We start from the raw sequence: 17,708 nt of genomic DNA, 5'->3' as shown, positions 1-17,708 counted from the left end.
CCGCACCAGGGAGCGGAGTCTAAGGGGCCGCTGGTTTTCACCAGAGCCCGCCGCAAGGCAGGATGGGCTTGCTGCGGCAGGCGACCCCCAGGTCGCTACCCCTGGCGCGACTTGCTTGTGTAGGTGACGAGTAGAGGCGAAGTACAAAATCGTAAGGCAAGGACGTAGTCAGGGACGGGCCAAGGGGTCAGGGCAGGCGGCGTACAAGGACGGAGACAGGAAACGTGAGCAAAGGACTGGTACACAAGAAAATGGCAGTAATTAGGGAACGCTTTCTCTGATAGGTAAAGGGCACTATAGATCCGGCAAAGGGAACAGGAAGGGGCAGGCTTTAATAGGGGCAGAGAAAATGGCCAGACCAATTGTGGGGACACTGTGCCTTTAAGACATAGCAGAGCCGGCGCGCGCGCGCCCCAGGAGGCGGGGACGCGCGCGCCGGCTCTGACACACTGAGACTCCCCGGCGTGCAGCGCAGACGCCGGGAGTCAGGGGAGAAGAGGACACAGGAGCCCCAGGAGATGCAGGGGACCTCCTGCAGAAGGTGAGAGACGGGGCCGGGCGGCGCTCGGGAGCGGAGGCGGCGCGGACCGCCATGACAGGATCCACTTTTAAAGCTAGAAATTAAATCCAAAAAACACCCACGTCTCTCTATTAGATATATTATTAAGGTAGCATAGATGAAAAAAGTCCTCGCTATCAGCTACCTCCTAAAAATCTCTAGATCTGCCTATTACGGGTTATGCCCGATTCCTATAAAATTCACCTATGTAAAGCAGATTTACCTAAGATACCACCATTGGTGGACATCTCCATCTATCGTGAAGTAACTAGCCATCTGCTACCAGGATCATCTCTGGACAGTAGCCACACATATACATGTATGAGGTCCCTGTCACCAGATTAGGGGAGCGCATATCAGAGCCAATATTAATGTCCTTCACAACAAAAGGAAACGGAATATTAGGAATGACACACTATATGGCTATCATCAACACCGCTAACACATATTGCTTCAATACTTTGCATCCATATGATGTCAGTCATAGTACAAAATCACTAACGTCATACGAACCAAAAAACGGAGGTCTAGCATCATTACATTAATATCCATGGATGAGTCTACTGATCTATACTTTAGGGTTAGGCCAACAAGGGGAGTAGAAATCACAACTAATCATCAGAACTTAAAGAAAAGCCGAAAAAGAGAAGCCTTCATTTAGTCCAACTGGACTCATACTAGACGGACGGTGTATCCATCTGGCTTCTTCTCTCAACAGTAGTCTATCCAGGCAGCCCTTCCGTGGACCCAATTTCGGCTGGGCAATCCCGATAAATTGTATGGCGTCACTACGCCCTTCATGAAAAAAATCGAATGTGTCTGGAAAGTGGGGTATCTTCAGCATTCCGGATGGTGCTAAGGTGTTTACCTATTCTCCTTCTAAACTCTTGAATGGTTTTACCCACATAAATCTTAGGGCAATCACACCTTGCTACATAGATGACCCCCCTCGTTCTACAGTTTATAAACTGCCGAATCTGGTATCTTTTAGCATCACTCTGATTTGTAAACTCCTTCATAGTGGGAATGAATTAGCAAAATTGGCATCTCCCACAGGGGTGTGAGCCAGTCAGTCAGATCTCAGCCAGGTTCCTCCACTATCAGATTGGTAGTGACTATGTACTAATAAATCCCGGAGGTTTTGACCTCTCCTGTATGTAACACTTGGTTTAGGAGTAATCAATCCTTTAAGATCTTGATCACCTAACAGGATTCTCCAATGCTTCCGTAGGATCGACATGATTTTTGACGCATTGGCATCATACGTGCCTATGCATCTTATCAACTTCGGATCAGGGCTCGCTGTACCGATCCATTGCGAGTTTGGTGCAGCTAAAATACATAAATATGCAACAACAAATCCGCAGCAGATGATGTTGTTTTCTATGCGTTGATGGTTGATATATGTAATGAAGTAGTGAGTAATGAGCAGAATTTGCTACAGCATGCACACCGCTATCTATCATATACAGGGGAGGATATATTATGTGGGCTGCTGAGGTTTGAGTGCCAGGGCTGATCATAAGTCCCAGTCCGGCCCTGGACACATGTAAAGCCTATTGCACAGCCAACCCGAGGACTCCCTTATAGCCTGAACTATTGCAACGTGACATCATTGAACCAGTGGAAGGACCCACCCCTTGGGTATCTCCATTAGTTGTCGTGCCAAAGGGGACTGATATTCGGATTTGTGTGGGCATGAGATGTGCCAACCAAGCCGTGCTTAGAGAAAGACACCCAATACCCACTATTGAAGATGTGTTACATGAGATGACTGGGGCAAGTGTCTTCAGGAAATTGGATTTGAAATGGGGCTATCATCTAATTGAATTGACTCCGGCATCTAGAGTCCATTCGCTAGAGTCCATTCGCTAGAGTCCATTCGCTAGAGTCCATTCGCTAGAGTCCATTCGCTAGAGTCCATTCACTAGAGTCCATTCGCTTTGTTGCTGCTAAAGCCATTCCTCAAGCATTGACACCACGTGAGGTTGAAGAGTTATCAGTGGACCCAGAAATCGCACAGTTGAGAAATTGTATAAGACGAGAAATCTGGGAGGATGAAATCTGGGAGGATTGTGACCCAGGATATCGCAGAATCCAACATGAACTGAGTATTGCTGGACAACTAGTGTTACGCGGGAATCGTATCTTGATGCCTAAAAGAAACTACGGAAACAAACCTTGCACTTAGCCCATGAGGGCCACCAAGGTATGGTGCGCACCAAACGACGATTACATGAGAAAGTTTGGTGGCCAGGACTTGACAAGGATGTGGAACATATGGTCTCCTCATGTCGAGCCTGTCAGCTGGTGGGTAGCAAACCTAGGCCAGAACCAGTAACACACACTGTTCTACCTGTGGGACCATGGGAAGAGCTGGCTATTGACCTGTGTGACGTGCCATCTGGATACCATCTCTTAGTTGTCGTGGACTATTATTCAAGGTGGCAAGAGGTGGTAGTTCTTACTAAAGCAACTTCAACAACAATAATTGAAGGTCTGGAGCGCATTTTTGCTTCTCATGGTTTGAGTGATAATGGTGCCCAGTTCACGTCTCAGGAATTTCAAGATTATCTCAACACAAATGCCATTGAACATCGTCGTACAACTCCATACTGGCCTCAAGCCAATGGAGAGGTGGAACGCCAGAACCGAACCCTAATGAAAGCTCTAGGAATAGCTCATTTAGAGAGAAAAGATTGGAAAAAGGAACTGTGGCGTTTTCTTTTGGCCTATCGTACAACCCCCCCATGCAACAACAGGAGTGAGTCCTGCTGAACTTCTTTGTGGTCGCAAATTCAGGACAAAATTGCCGGATATTGGGGGTTCTTCTCCTATAAGTCGGGATATGTTCCAGGAAATTGATGAGGAAAGGAAGATCCAAGCCAAACAGGTGTTAAGGTGTTGCTTCAAAATGAACGGTTTAAAAAATTGTCCCCATCCTTTGAACCTGAACCTTATGTGTTAAAGGAAAAGAGAGGCGCTCAGGTGGTTCTGGAGGATTTAGATGGAAACACAAAAGTGCGCAATTCATCCTTTGTGAAGAAATTTATTGATCCAGAAAGCCAAGGCCTGGAGGACCATGAATCAGCAGAAAGTAGTAGTGGTACCTCCAGTAATTCAGACAACGACCCACAGCCATCAACTTCAGAAACTTCAGACTTGACAAGAGCAAAGCGAGCAACCAATCCACCTGCCTACCTACAAGACTATGGGGGGCATTTATTAAGTCCGGTGTTTTACCTACAAGACTATGGGGGGCCACGCCCTCCGTTCCGCCCACTGCACGCCCCTTTCCGCCCCCCCTGGCATACTCGGCGAAAAGTTCCGATTTGCGAATATTTTATTCGCAGATCGGCCATTTGTGTATAAAAAAATACGCAAATCGGCACTTTCCGCCGAAAATCATCCGTTCGCAGGATGATACATGGGGCCCTATGTGTATGGACAGGAATTTACAGTTTGGAGTGATATGGGTTTCCCCTTGACAATTGTTTATTGCCGTTTATTGCGTTTGATTTCTTGTTCATGTTCAGATGCTGTTCTTCAAGGAAAGGAGGGATTGTAGTATGTTGGAAAGTAATGTGTTAACTTGCTGGCTGCAAAATGTTCCAATATTCTGTCCATCTGTCTGGTTGCTGGGTGAGGCTGGCCAGTCCAACCTGGAATAAAGTAAGCAGCCCAAAAGCCTGGTCTGTGTTCATACACTACAGTGCCATCTCTGTGTCCAGGCCACATCTCCACCATGTGTCTGTCCTAGTCCCAGCCAGTCCCCCCGAACACATAATGGGACCTGATCCAACAGCCTGGACATTGTCCTACACATGGGGACGTCATCCCGAGGAGAGGGGCTCCTCAGTTCCAGAGACATCTGCCGAAAGAGACAGAGAAGGAAATGGAGCGAGAGAAATGCAGCAAATGACGAGGAGGGGGAAGGGGGTGACCCCGGGAGGCACACAGGGTGGAGGGGGCAGGGGAGGCACAGACACATCTCTGTGCTGGTGCTATCATCAGGGGTCTGTCTCTTCCTGCACCATGATCAGCAAGTCGCTCCTGAACCACATGTGCCTTCTGTACTGCACCCTCCCAGGTAACTGCCCCCCTACACCTTACCCCCCCCCCCCCCCTTGTTTTTCATCATGCTTAGCTTTTGTGTTCGCTTGTGGTTTACTCTTAGTTTTTATATGGTTGGGATGATAGGGTCCTGGAGATCACTATGGTTGGGGTGATGGTGTCCTGGAGATCAGTATGGTTGGAATCATAGGGTCCTGGAGATCACTATGGTTGGGGTGATGGTGTCCTGGAGATCACTATGGTTGGAATGAAACGGTCCTGGAGATCAGTATGGTTGGGGTGATGGTGTCCTGGAGATCACTATGGTTGGGGTGATGGTGTCCTGGAGATCACTATGGTTGGAATGAAACGGTCCTGGAGATCAGTATGGTTGGGGTGATGGTGTCCTGGAGATCACTATGGTTGGGGTGATGGTGTCCTGGAGATCACTATGGTTGGAATGAAACGGTCCTGGAGATCACTATGGTTGGGGTGATGGTGTCCTGGAGATCAGTATGGTTGGAATCATAGGGTCCTGGAGATCACTATGGTTGGGGTGATGGTGTCCTGGAGATCACTATGGTTGGGGTGATGGTGTCCTGGAGATCACTATGGTTGGAATGAAAGGGTCCTGGAGATCACTATGGTTGGGGGGATGGTGTCCTGGAGATCACTATGGTTGGAATGAAAGGGTCCTGGAGATCACTATGGTTGGGATGATAGGGTCCTGGAGATCACTATGGTTGGAATGAAAGGGTCCTGGAGATCACTATGGTTGGAATGAAAGGGTCCTGGAGATCACTATGGTTGGGAGAAAAGTAGGGTTAGGATGATAGGGTCCTGGACATCAGTATGGTTGGAATGATAGGGTCCTGGAGATCACTATGGTTGGAATGAAAGGGTCCTGGAGATCACTATGGTTGGAATGAAAGGGTCCTGGAGATCAGTATGGTTGGAATGATAGGGTCCTGGAGATCACTATGGTTGGGATCATAGGGTCCTGGAGATCACTATGGTTGGGATCATAGGGTCCTGGAGATCAATATGGTTGGAATGAAAGGGTCCTGGAGATCACTATGGTTGGAATGAAAGGGTCCTGGAGATCACTATGGTTGGAATGAAAGGGTCCTGGAGATCACTATGGTTGGAATGAAAGGGTCCTGGAGATCACTATGGTTGGGATCATAGGGTCCTGGAGATCAATATGGTTGGAATGAAAGGGTCCTGGAGATCACTATGGTTGGAATGAAAGGGTCCTGGAGATCACTATGGTTGGAATGAAAGGGTCCTGGAGATCACTATGGTTGGAATGAAAGGGTCCTGGAGATCACTATGGTTGGGATCATAGGGTCCTGGAGATCAATATGGTTGGAATGAAAGGGTCCTGGAGATCACTATGGTTGGAATGAAAGGGTCCTGGAGATCACTATGGTTGGAATGAAAGGGTCCTGGAGATCACTATGGTTGGAATGAAAGGGTCCTGGAGATCACTATGGTTGGAATGAAAGGGTCCTGGAGATCACTATGGTTGGGATGATAGGGTCCTGGAGATTACTATGGTTGGAATGAAAGGGTCCTGGAGATCACTATGGTTGGAATGAAAGGGTCCTGGAGATCACTATGGTTGGGATAATAGGGTCCTGGAGATTACTATGGTTGGAATGAAAGGGTCCTGGAGATCAGTATGGTTGGAATGATAGGGTCCTGGAGATCACTATGGTTGGGATGATAGGGTCCTGGAGATCACTATGGTTGGAATGAAAGGGTCCTGGAGATCAGTATGGTTGGAATGATAGGGTCCTGGAGATCACTATGGTTGGGATGATAGGGTCCTGGAGATCACTATGGTTGGAATGAAAGGGTCCTGGAGATCACTATGGTTGGAATGAAAGGGTCCTGGAGATCACTATGGTTGGAATGAAAGGGTCCTGGAGATCAGTATGGTTGGAATGATAGGGTCCTGGAGATCACTATGGTTGGGATGATAGGGTCCTGGAGATCACTATGGTTGGAATGAAAGGGTCCTGGAGATCACTATGGTTGGAATGAAAGGGTCCTGGAGATCACTATGGTTGGGATGATAGAGTCCTGGAGATCACTATGGTTGGAATGAAAGGGTCCTGGAGATCACTATGGTTGGGATGATAGGGTCCTGGAGATCACTATGGTTGGAATGAAAGGGTCCTGGAGATCACTATGGTTGGAATGAAAGGGTCCTGGAGATCACTATGGTTGGGATGAAAGGGTCCTGGAGATCACTATGGTTGGGATGATAGGGTCCTGGAGATCACTATGGTTGGGATGATAGGGTCCTGGAGATCACTATGGTTGGAATGAAAGGGTCCTGGAGATCACTATGGTTGGAATGAAAGGGTCCTGGAGATCACTATGGTTGGGATGATAGGGTCCTGGAGATCACTATGGTTGGGATGATAGGGTCCTGGAGATCACTATGGTTGGAATGAAAGGGTCCTGGAGATCAGTATGGTTGGAATGATAGGGTCCTGGAGATCACTATGGTTGGGATGATAGGGTCCTGGAGATCACTATGGTTGGGATGATAGGGTCCTGGAGATCACTATGGTTGGAATGAAAGGGTCCTGGAGATCACTATGGTTGGAATGAAAGGGTCCTGGAGATCAGTATGGTTGGAATGATAGGGTCCTGGAGATCACTATGGTTGGGATGATAGGGTCCTGGAGATCACTATGGTTGGGATGATAGGGTCCTGGAGATCACTATGGTTGGGATGATAGGGTCCTGGAGATCACTATGGTTGGAAAGAAAGGGTCCTGGAGATCACTATGGTTGGAATAAAAGGGTCCTGGAGATCACTATGGTTGGGATGAAAGGGTCCTGGAGATCACTATGGTTGGGATGATAGGGTCCTGGAGATCACTATGGTTGGGATGATAGGGTCCTGGAGATCACTATGGTTGGAATGAAAGGGTCCTGGAGATCACTATGGTTGGAATGAAAGGGTCCTGGAGATCACTATGGTTGGGATGATAGGGTCCTGGAGATCACTATGGTTGGGATGATAGGGTCCTGGAGATCACTATGGTTGGGGTCCAAGAGGTCAATATGGTTGGGATAAGAGGATCCTGAAGATAAGTATGGTTGGAATGATGGTGTCCTGGAGGTTAGTTTGGGTGTGAGGGTTCTGGAGCTCAGCATTGCTACAGAGATGTCCCCAGGCTTGGCATTGCTGGCAGAGTCGTTCCCGTGCTCTGTGTTGCAGGTAGAGGCTCTACGTTTGTGGTAGAGGCTTCCCTGGGATCTTCCTTGCTATTAGAGGCATCCTGGTGCTCCACATTGCTGATAGAGATGCCCCTGAGCTTGCTAGTAGAGGCACCCCCGGGCTCGGCCTTGCTAGTAGAGGCACCCCCGGGCTCGGCCTTGCTAATAGAGGCACCCCCAGGCTCGGCCTTGCTAGTAGAGGCACCCCCGGGCTCGGCCTTGCTAGTAGAGGCACCCCCGGGCTCGGCCTTGCTAGTAGAGGCGCCTCTATCACTGCAGTCTCTACCCGCCGTCACCACCACAGGATTTAGTGGTTTTGTTGCATATAAGCCTTTTAGTTTCTTGCAGATGGTAATGGAGGACCTGGCACTTTTACAGACTACAACACCTCCTACTCGTTCCCGGGTTTAGTCAGGACTGACTAGAAAGTTCCCAACCTCTAGGAAGAGGTGTGCAGTTATTGGTTCTAATCCAGAAAGGGACCCAACCTGGGAGATCATGGCTCTGATCACATATATGGAGGTCATGTGACCAAGTCCCTTATATCCTTGATATGGGACGACCTAAAATAGTGTAGGCCAAACCATACCCCACTGTATAAAATAGCCTAGGCCAGAGTATACCCCGGGGTGTAACATAGAATAGGCCAGAGTATACCCCGCTGTTTAAAATGGCCTAGGCCAGAGTATACCCTGCTGTATAAAATAGCCTAGGCCAGAGTATACCCCGCTGTGTAAAATAGCCTAGGCCAGAGTATACCCCGCTGTATAAAATAGCCTAGGCCAGAGTATACCCCGCTGTATAAAATAGCCTAGGCCAGAGTATACCCCACTGTATAAAATAGCCTAGGCCAGAGTATACCCCGGGGTGTAACATAGCCTAGGCCAGAGTATACCCCGCTGTATAAAATAGCCTAGGCCAGAGTATACCCCGCTGTATAAAATAGCCTAGGCCAGAGTATACCCCGCTGTATAAAATAGCCTAGGCCAGAGTAAACCCCGCTGTTTAAAATGGCCTAGGCCAGGGTATACCCCGCTGTATAAAATAGCCTAGGCCAGAGTATACCCCGCTGTATAAAATAGCCGAGGCCAGAGTATACCCCGGGGTATAAAATAGCCTAGGCCAGAGTATACCCGGGTATAAAATAGCCTAGGCCAGAGTATACCCGGGTATAAAATAGCCTAGGCCAGAGTATACCCCGCTGTATAACATAGCCTAGGCCAGAGTATACCCCGGGGTATAAAATAGCCTAGGCCAGAGTATACCTCGCTGTATAAAATAGCCTAGGCCAGAGTATACGCCGCTGTATAAAATAGCCTAGGCCAGAGTATACCTCGCTGTATAAAATAGCCTAGGCCAGAGTATACGCCGCTGTATAAAATAGCCTAGGCCAGAGTATACCTCGCTGTATAAAATAGCCTAGGCCAGAGTATACCCAGCTGTATAAAATAGCCTAGGCCAGAGTATACCCCGCTGTATAAAATAGCCTAGGCCAAAGTATACCCCGGGGTATAAAATAGCCTAGGCCGGAGTATACCCTGCTGTATAAAATAGCCTAGGCCAGGGTATACCTCGCTGTATAACATAGCCTAGGCCAGAGTATACCCCGCTGTATAAAATAGCCTAGGCCGGAGTATATCCCGCTGTATTAAATAGCCTAGGCCAGAATATACCCCGCTGTATAAAATAGCATAGGCCAATATATACCCCGCTGTATAAAATAGCCTAGGCCAGAGTATACCCTGCTGTATAAAATAGCCTAGGCCGGAGTATATCCCGCTGTATTAAATAGCCTAGGCCAGAATATACCCCGCTGTATAAAATAGCATAGGCCAATATATACCCCGCTGTATAAAATAGCATAGGCCAGAGTATACCCCGCTGTATAAAATAGCCTAGGCCAGAGTATACTCTGCTGTATAAAATAGCCTAGGCCAGAGTATACCCCGCTGTATAACATAGCCTAGACCAGAGTATACCCCGCTGTATAAAATAGCCTAGGCCAGAGTATACCCCGCTGTATAAAATAGCCTAGGCCAGAGTATACCCCGCTGTATAACATAGCCTAGGCCAGAGTATACCCCGGGGTATAAAATAGCCTAGGCCAGAGTATACCTCGCTGTATAAAATAGCCTAGGCCAAAGTATACCCCGCTATATAAAATAGCCTAGGCCAGGGTATACCCCGCTGTATAAAATAGCCTAGGCCGGAGTATACCCCGCTGTATAACATAGCCTAGGCCAGAGTATACCCCGGGGTGTAACATAGCCTAGGCCAGAGTATACCCCGCTGTATAAAATAGCCTAGGCCAGAGTATACCCCGCTGTATAAAATAGCCTAGGCCAAAGTATACCCCGGGGTATAAAATAGCCTAGGCCAGAGTATACCCCGGGGTGTAACATAGCCTAGGCCAGAGTATACCCCGCTGTATAAAATAGCCTAGGCCAGAGTATACCCCGCTGTATAAAATAGCCTAGGCCAGAGTATACCCCGCTGTATAAAATAGCCTAGGCCAGGGTATACCCCGCTGTATAAAATAGCCTAGGCCAGAGTATACCCCGCTGTATAAAATAGCCGAGGCCAGAGTATACCCCGGGGTATAAAATAGCCTAGGCCAGAGTATACCTCGCTGTATAAAATAGCCTAGGCCAGAGTATACCCCGCTGTATAACATAGCCTAGGCCAGAGTATACATCGCTGTATAAGATGGCCTAGGCCAGAGTATACCCCGCTGTATAAGATGGCCTAGGCCAGAGTATACCCCACTGTATAACATAGCCTAGGCCAGAGTATACCCTGCTGTATAAAATAGCCTAGGCCAGAGTATACCCCGCTGTATAAAATAGCCTAGGCCAAAGTATACCCCGCTGTATAAAATAGCCTAGGCCAGAGTATACCCCGCTGTATAAAATAGCCTAGGCCGGAGTATACCCCGCTGTATGAAATAGCCTAGGCCAAAGTATACCCCGGGGTGTAAAATAGCCTAGGCCAGAGTATACCCCGAGGTGTAAAATAGCCTAGGCCGGAGTATACCCCGCTGTATAAAATAGCCTAGGCCAGAGTATACCCCGCTGTATAAAATAGCCTAGGCCAGAGTATACCCCGCTGTATAACATAGCCTAGGCCAGAGTATACCCCGGGTATAAAATAGCCTAGGCCAGAGTATACCCCGCTGTATAAAATAGCCTAGGCCAGAGTATACCGCGCTGTATAAAATAGCCTAGGCCAGAGTATACCTCGCTGTATAACATAGCCTAGGCCAGAGTATACCCCACTGTATAAAATAGCCTAGGCCAGAGTATACGTCACTGTATAAAATAGCCTAGGCCAGAGTATACCCTGCTGTATAAAATAGCCTAGGCTAGAGTATACCCCGCTGTATAAAATAGCCTAGGCCAGAGTATACCCCGCTGTATAAAATAGCCTAGGCCAGAGTATACCCCGCTGTATAACATAGCCTAGGCCAGAGTATACCCCGCCGTATAAAATAGCCTAGGCCAGAGTATACCCCGCTGTATAACATAGCCTAGGCCAGAGTATACCCCGCTGTATAAAATAGCCTAGGCCAGAGTATACCCCGGGGTGTAACATAGCCTAGGCCAGAGTATACCCCGCTGTATAACATAGCCTAGGCCAGAGTATACCCCGCTGTATAAAATAGCCTAGGCCAGAGTATACCCCGGGGTGTAACATAGCCTAGGCCAGAGTATACCCCGCTGTATAACATAGCCTAGGCCAGAGTATACCCCGCTGTATAACATAGCCTAGGCCAGAGTATACCCCACTGTATAAAATAGCCTAGGCCAGAGTATACCCCGCTGTATCAAATAGCCTAGGCCAGAGTATACCCCGGGTATAAAGTAGCCTAGGCCAGAGTATATCCCGCTGTATAAAATAGCCTAGGCCAGAGTATACCTATCTGTATAACATAGCCTAGGCCAGAGTATACCCCGCTGTATAACATAGCCTAGGCCAGAGTATACCCCGCTGTATAAAATAGCCTAGGCCAGAATATACCCCGCTGTATAAAATAGCCTAGGCCAGAGTATACCTATCTGTATAAAATAGCCTAGGCCAGAGTATACCCCGCTGTATAACATAGCCTAGGCCAGAGTATACTCCGCGGTATAAAATAGCCTAGGCCAGAGTATATGCAGTGTCCCAGAACAGCCATTCTTATGCTCACACTTTTATTGTAACCAGATCTGTTCTGGAAAGCTATGGTCCACTGCAAACTGCGTGTATTGTGTCACCCTTCTCAGTATTCAGGTCTGCCATTTCAGTCATTTATTGCATGTGTATTCAGGTATCAGTGTCTAAAGGTATTATGTCGCCTCCTAGTGTTCAAGGATGGTACTTCTCATGTATATTTCTCTGTATATGCCTAATGGTGTGATGATGCAATGGCTGGATGTCACGTGACTGTGCCCTGCCTCCATGGTAACACCAATGGTCATCGAGCTTTTGGCTGGGTTACCATGTGACTTCCTGTCCTACCTCAGTCTATTTCCCACCATCAGAGGGAATAGGTTGTGTCCGTTCTCTCTCCCTGCTAAGAGAGAGGCCTGCGTTGTGCTCTGCTGCTCCAGTCCACTGGCTGTGCTCCTGTCTCGAGTCTCAAGATTCTCATCTGGGTGTCGATTCTTCAGTCATTCTTCAGTTCCTCTCATCATCATCATCTCCTCAAATCATCAACAGCAAGTATTTCATTCAAGTCTCATTCCACCCAGCATCTCAGCTTCAGTAGTACTACTACTCCCATCATTCAGCACGCTACTCTCACAGCCTATTGCAGCATCACCCATTACTCTGCTTTATCCAAGGTTGCCTTATTCCCGGTTGCATCCAGAGAGACTGTTGCTACTAGTTACCACCGTTACAATAAATATACAACTACCGTTGTTTCTGAACCTTGGCATTGGTGTGATAATTGGTGCCCTGACTAAGGACAACGAAGAATCGCATGCCCAGTATTCCCGCATGGTCAGGAGCCCGGTTTCCAGCTGTATCACCCTCGTGCCTACACCGTGACCACATTATCCTACAGCTGCCCCGGTTCCTGCACCCTCACAACATCTGCACTGCGGAAGTGGCCCCCAGGGGCCAGGGCGTAGCATTTGGCGTCACGAACAGGATCACATTTGCATTGTGTGCCCCAAGACTGAGCCGCAACCCCCAAAGAGACTTTGTACCTGTCCCGGTGGCCCAGGAAGGGGTTAAGGCCGCAGTTCCCAGGTTCCCTCGCGCGCGCCGCTCCAGCTCCGCCCCCGGCCCTTCAGCCATTGCCTCTGTTGCCGGGGGAAGAAGATCACTGCTGCGCCTGCCGGAAGCCGCCGGGCCCAGCTTCCGCCCGCTCCACCGCTGTCTCCTGCAAGCCGCTGTCTCCTGCAAGCCGCTGTCTCCTGCAAGCCGCTGCTCCTGCCGTGGTCATCTCAGCTCACCGCCAGTCGTCCGGACCGCTTGTGCAGCTCATCCAGGAATCCCGTCTGCTGCGCTGGGACAGCCAGATAAGTGAGAGTTCCCCAGCATGTCCAGCTCAGAGGATGACGCCGTCGGCGGGTCAAACAGTCCACCCTCCTCACCCGCTGGCGCACCTGTTCCTCCAGCTGTTCCCCCTGCATCTGCTAGTACTGCTGGAGTGCCGTTTTTCATTGGGCCCAATCACCTGCCCAGCTATAACGGGGAGCCCCACACCTTGGCTGCTTTTAAAGAGAAAATTTCTCGTACTCTAGAACTGGTTTCTCTCTCCCCTACTCAGCAGGTACAGCTCCTACTCGGACAACTAGAAGGTCCTGCTGCAGAGGAAGTCTGGTCATGGCCCGCTACAGAAAAAGCCGGGGTGCAGCAGATTCTTGATCGCCTCCGGAGGGAATTTGAGGTACAGTCCCCCACAGAAGTTCGCTTCCAGTTCTATGATCGGCGCCAGAAACCAGGTGAGACCCTGAGAGACTATGCCCTTGCCCTCCAGTCTGCCTATCGGGCCCTACAACAGGTGGATGTCATTGACCCCTCTGCAGCAGAGAACATAATCACCGACCGCTTCATAGAGGGCATAGACTCTAGGCTCATCCAAAGCCAGCTGCGCATGTTGGCTGCGCAGAACCCTAATATGTCCTTCCTGGATTTCAAAACTCTGGCTCGACTGAGGGTAATCGGAACTGACTCCCCCTGCCATAACTGCCCCCCGCCCTCGAGTCAGCCAGTACTGACAGGTGTGACCCCTGGGCCTGTCCCCACGCCTGCTAATTCACCGGTTTCCAGCTGTCCAGGCCGTGCAAGCTTCTCTCACCAGCCCCCTGGTTACTCCTGACCTCCTTACTCACGTAGTCAGCTCTCTATGTCAAGCCATTCAAGAGCTAAAAGGGACCTCATCCATCTCCTCCTCCCACTCTACCTCCAGTCAGGCCCTGTCCCTAGAGTCACCTCCCAGGCACCCACGCTCTGCCCCCTCCATGCCTCACAGGGCCACACCACGAGAGCGGCCCTACTGTGACTATTGTCGGCGGCATGGACACTACCAATCTCAGTGCTTTCAGTTAAACGGGCCACCCCCGGGTCCGAGGGCCAACACCCGGGAGGTAGAATCTCAGGCCCGCAGGAGTCACAATGGCTCTCAAAGTTCCTATCGCAATGCCCGCATGTGACTCTATGGATAGACGGTGTGCCTCTCGAGGCCTTGGTGGACACTGGGCCCCAGGTTACTACCATCCCCAAACATGTTTTTGAAGCACATTGGGACCGCAGGGTGTTGTGTCCAGTGGAGAAGGCCAGGCTAAAACTGATTGCTAGTAATGGTCGGCCTATCTCACAACTAGGGTACTGGGAACCCACTATATGCATTGGTAACCGGAGGTTAGCCCAACAGGGTGTTATAGTCACTGAGGCTCAAGGGGACAGTGGTGTTACAGTCTTGGGCATGAATGTCATTCGCCATGTATTCTCTGAATTAGTTGCTGCACTGCATAACTCTCTGTCTCAAGCTTCTTCCCCCTACAGACAAGCCATCCAGAAGACTATCAAAGCGCTCACCGCTCAGCAGAGGTTTGTCAATCACCGGGGGGAGATTTGCCGTGTCCGTACTAAAGATGCTCGCCCCATCACTATCCCAGCTAACAGCGAGACCCTTATCTGGTGCAGGGCTCGACCGGGCCTAGACAACGCCGACTACGAGGCTCTATTGGATTCCATCGAGATCGAGGGGCAACCCCTTGTCATGGCTGCCCGAAGTCTAGTGACCGTCTCCAATGGTCAGGTTCCAGTACGGCTGGTCAACCTCAGTGCATCCTCAGTCGACTTACCTAAATTTACTATGGTTGCCATGCTCCACCAACTCGACCCTGAGGACCTCATATGTGAAGAGACTATCGCCCATCAGAGGTCGATTAGGACATCATCAGGAGAATCCCAACAGTCCCGCGCTCCTTGGTGGGATGCCCTCAACATCGGGGATGCCAACACCCCAATCGAGTATGTTCAGGGGGTACTCAAAGTTGCCAAGCGTCATCACGAGGCCTTTAGCAAACATTCACTTGACTCTGGTAAAACTGGGCTGGTCCAGCATCAATACCAAAGATCATCCTCCTATCAAGGAGAAGCACCGGCCTATTCCGCCTGCCAGCTATCAGCAGGTGAAGAGACTGCTCCAGGAAATGAAGGATACCAACGTCATCCAGGAGAGCCAGAGTCCGTGGGCTGCCCCTATTGTCCTCGTTAAAAAGAAGGACGGCAACATCAGATTCTGTGTTGACTACCGGAAACTGAACACCATTACTCACAAGGATGCCTATCCGCTGCCTCGTATAGAGGAATCTATTGCTGCTCTGGGTTCAGCTGCCTACTTCTCCACTTTGGATCTCACCAGTGGGTATTGGCAAGTGCCCATGGCTCCGGAAGACCGGGAGAAGACGGCCTTTACTACCCCCATGGGACTCTGAGTTCACCAGTATGCCGTTTGGGCTCTGCAACGCCCCCGCCACATTTCAGCGGTTAATGGAGAGGTGCCTCGGTCACGTCAACTTCCAAAGTGTATTGCTCTACCTGGACGACGTCATTGTCTACTCTCGCACTTATGAGGACCATATTCATCACTTAGCCGAAGTGTTTCAAGTTCTTATTGACCATGGCCTCAAGATTAAACCGTCGAAGTGCCATCTCCTCAAGCCGCAGGTGAACTATTTGGGCCATGTCATCAGTGCCGCGGGGATACAACCTGACCCCGAGAAGATTTCGGCTGTGGAAAGCTGGGGCATTCCCAAAACGGTGAAAGAGGTGAGAAGCTTCCTTGGATTTGCGGGCTACTACCGCCGCTTCATACCCCACTTCGCCCAGGTGGCTGAACCACTCAATGAGCTACTCCGTGGCTGTCCCCGAGAGAACTATAATCGACGGCTATCCATAGAGTGGTCTGAGCGTCAGGAGACGGCGTTTCAAACCCTGAAGGCCCTGTTGATCTCGCCTCCCATCCTGGCTTATCCTGACTATAGTCAGCCCTTCCGTCTCTACACAGACGCCAGCTTCCAAGGCCTAGGGGCTGTCCTGTCTCAAGTCCAAGGTAACCAAGAAAGAGTTATTGCCTATGCCAGCCGAAGTTTAAGAGGTGCTGAGAAGAATGACAGTAACTACAGCTCGTTCAAATTGGAGTTGCTTGCGCTGGTGTGGGCCGTCACGGAAAAGTTCAAAGATTACCTTGCGGCTACCCCATTCACTGTCTATACAGATAACAACCCGCTAGCTCACCTCAATACCGCGCGACTGGGCGCTCTGGAACAGCGTTGGGCCTCTAGGTTGGCCAATTTCAACTTCGAGATCAAGTATCGAAGCGGCAAGGCCAATGTGAATGCTGACCTGCTGTCTCGATTGCCTAGAGGGGAGGAAGCCCCGGAGGATGACGACTGGGAAGATGTGGAGATGCCTCCTTTCTATCAGAGGTTCGCTACCCAGAGTACTACCACGGCGGTCAAAGCGGCGTGGCGTCCCCTGACCCAGGGCCTTATCAAGATTTGTCCCGATGGCAAACCACCCAGAATGAGTCCAGAGTCTTGGGGGAAATCTACGACTACTTGTCTACTGGGAGAGTCCCCATGAGAATCAAGAGGCCCTATCCAGACGTTGAATTGAGACGCCTCTGGAGACAGAGGAATCGGCTCTTCCTCCATATTCCTCTGAGGAATTCATTGGACCCCGTCTCTGGAGAGCGATGCCATCAGATCTTGATTCCCCGGCGGGATGCCAAATTGGTGTTGGATGCCTACCACGACCGTTCCGGCCATTTCGGGGTCCATAAGACTGAGGCGACCATCCGTCAACGGTTCTATTGGATCGGGATGCGGGCTGACATTGAGAACTGGTGTGCTGAATGCCCCGCCTGTAACATCTCCAAGGCGGGAGGAAGAGAGGCAAGAGCCCCCTTGCATTCCATTGTGTCTCACCGGCCAAATCAGCTCGTTGCCTTAGACCATGTGAAGTTGTCCCCAACGAGATGTGGATACACCTATGCCCTGACCATGGTCGATCACTACTCCAAGTGGGTAGTCGTGGTACCCGTCCGAGACTTGACTGCAAGGACCACAGCCATCACTTTCTACAAAGAGTATGTGAAACACTACGGCTGTCCTGAGTCCCTGCTCACAGACCGAGGCCCGGCTTTCGAATCTCAACTCTTCCATGAGCTATGCACTTACCACGAGTGCAAAAAGCTTCGCACCACGGCCTATCACCTGCAAGGAAATGGTCTCTGCGAGAAAATCAACCAGGTCTTCATCAATATGCTAAGAACAGCTTTGGTGGCAAAGCTGGTGGAATGGCCTCAACTGTTGGATGAGCTAGTGGAGATCTACAACAACACCACCCATTGCTC

General features: G+C 50.0%; 1 protein-coding gene across 1 annotated transcript in view; it reads left to right on the top strand.

The window, feature by feature from the left end:
• Nucleotides 1-490: 490 nt before the first annotated feature.
• Nucleotides 491-17,708, top strand: part of LOC138771333 (immunoglobulin superfamily member 11-like) — a 53,232-nt gene continuing 36,014 nt past the window's right edge. Inside the window, exon 1 of the mRNA XM_069950955.1 lies at nucleotides 491-541. The gene's annotated coding sequence lies outside the window, so the exon portion shown is untranslated. The remainder of the gene's footprint in view (nucleotides 542-17,708) is intronic.

The sequence above is a fragment of the Dendropsophus ebraccatus genome, chromosome 13 (assembly GCF_027789765.1).
Source record: "Dendropsophus ebraccatus isolate aDenEbr1 chromosome 13, aDenEbr1.pat, whole genome shotgun sequence".
In the NCBI taxonomy this organism is placed as follows: Eukaryota; Metazoa; Chordata; class Amphibia; order Anura; family Hylidae; genus Dendropsophus; species Dendropsophus ebraccatus.
Note: the sequence above shows the minus strand (reverse complement) of the source record. Positions and strands in the feature narration are given on the sequence as shown.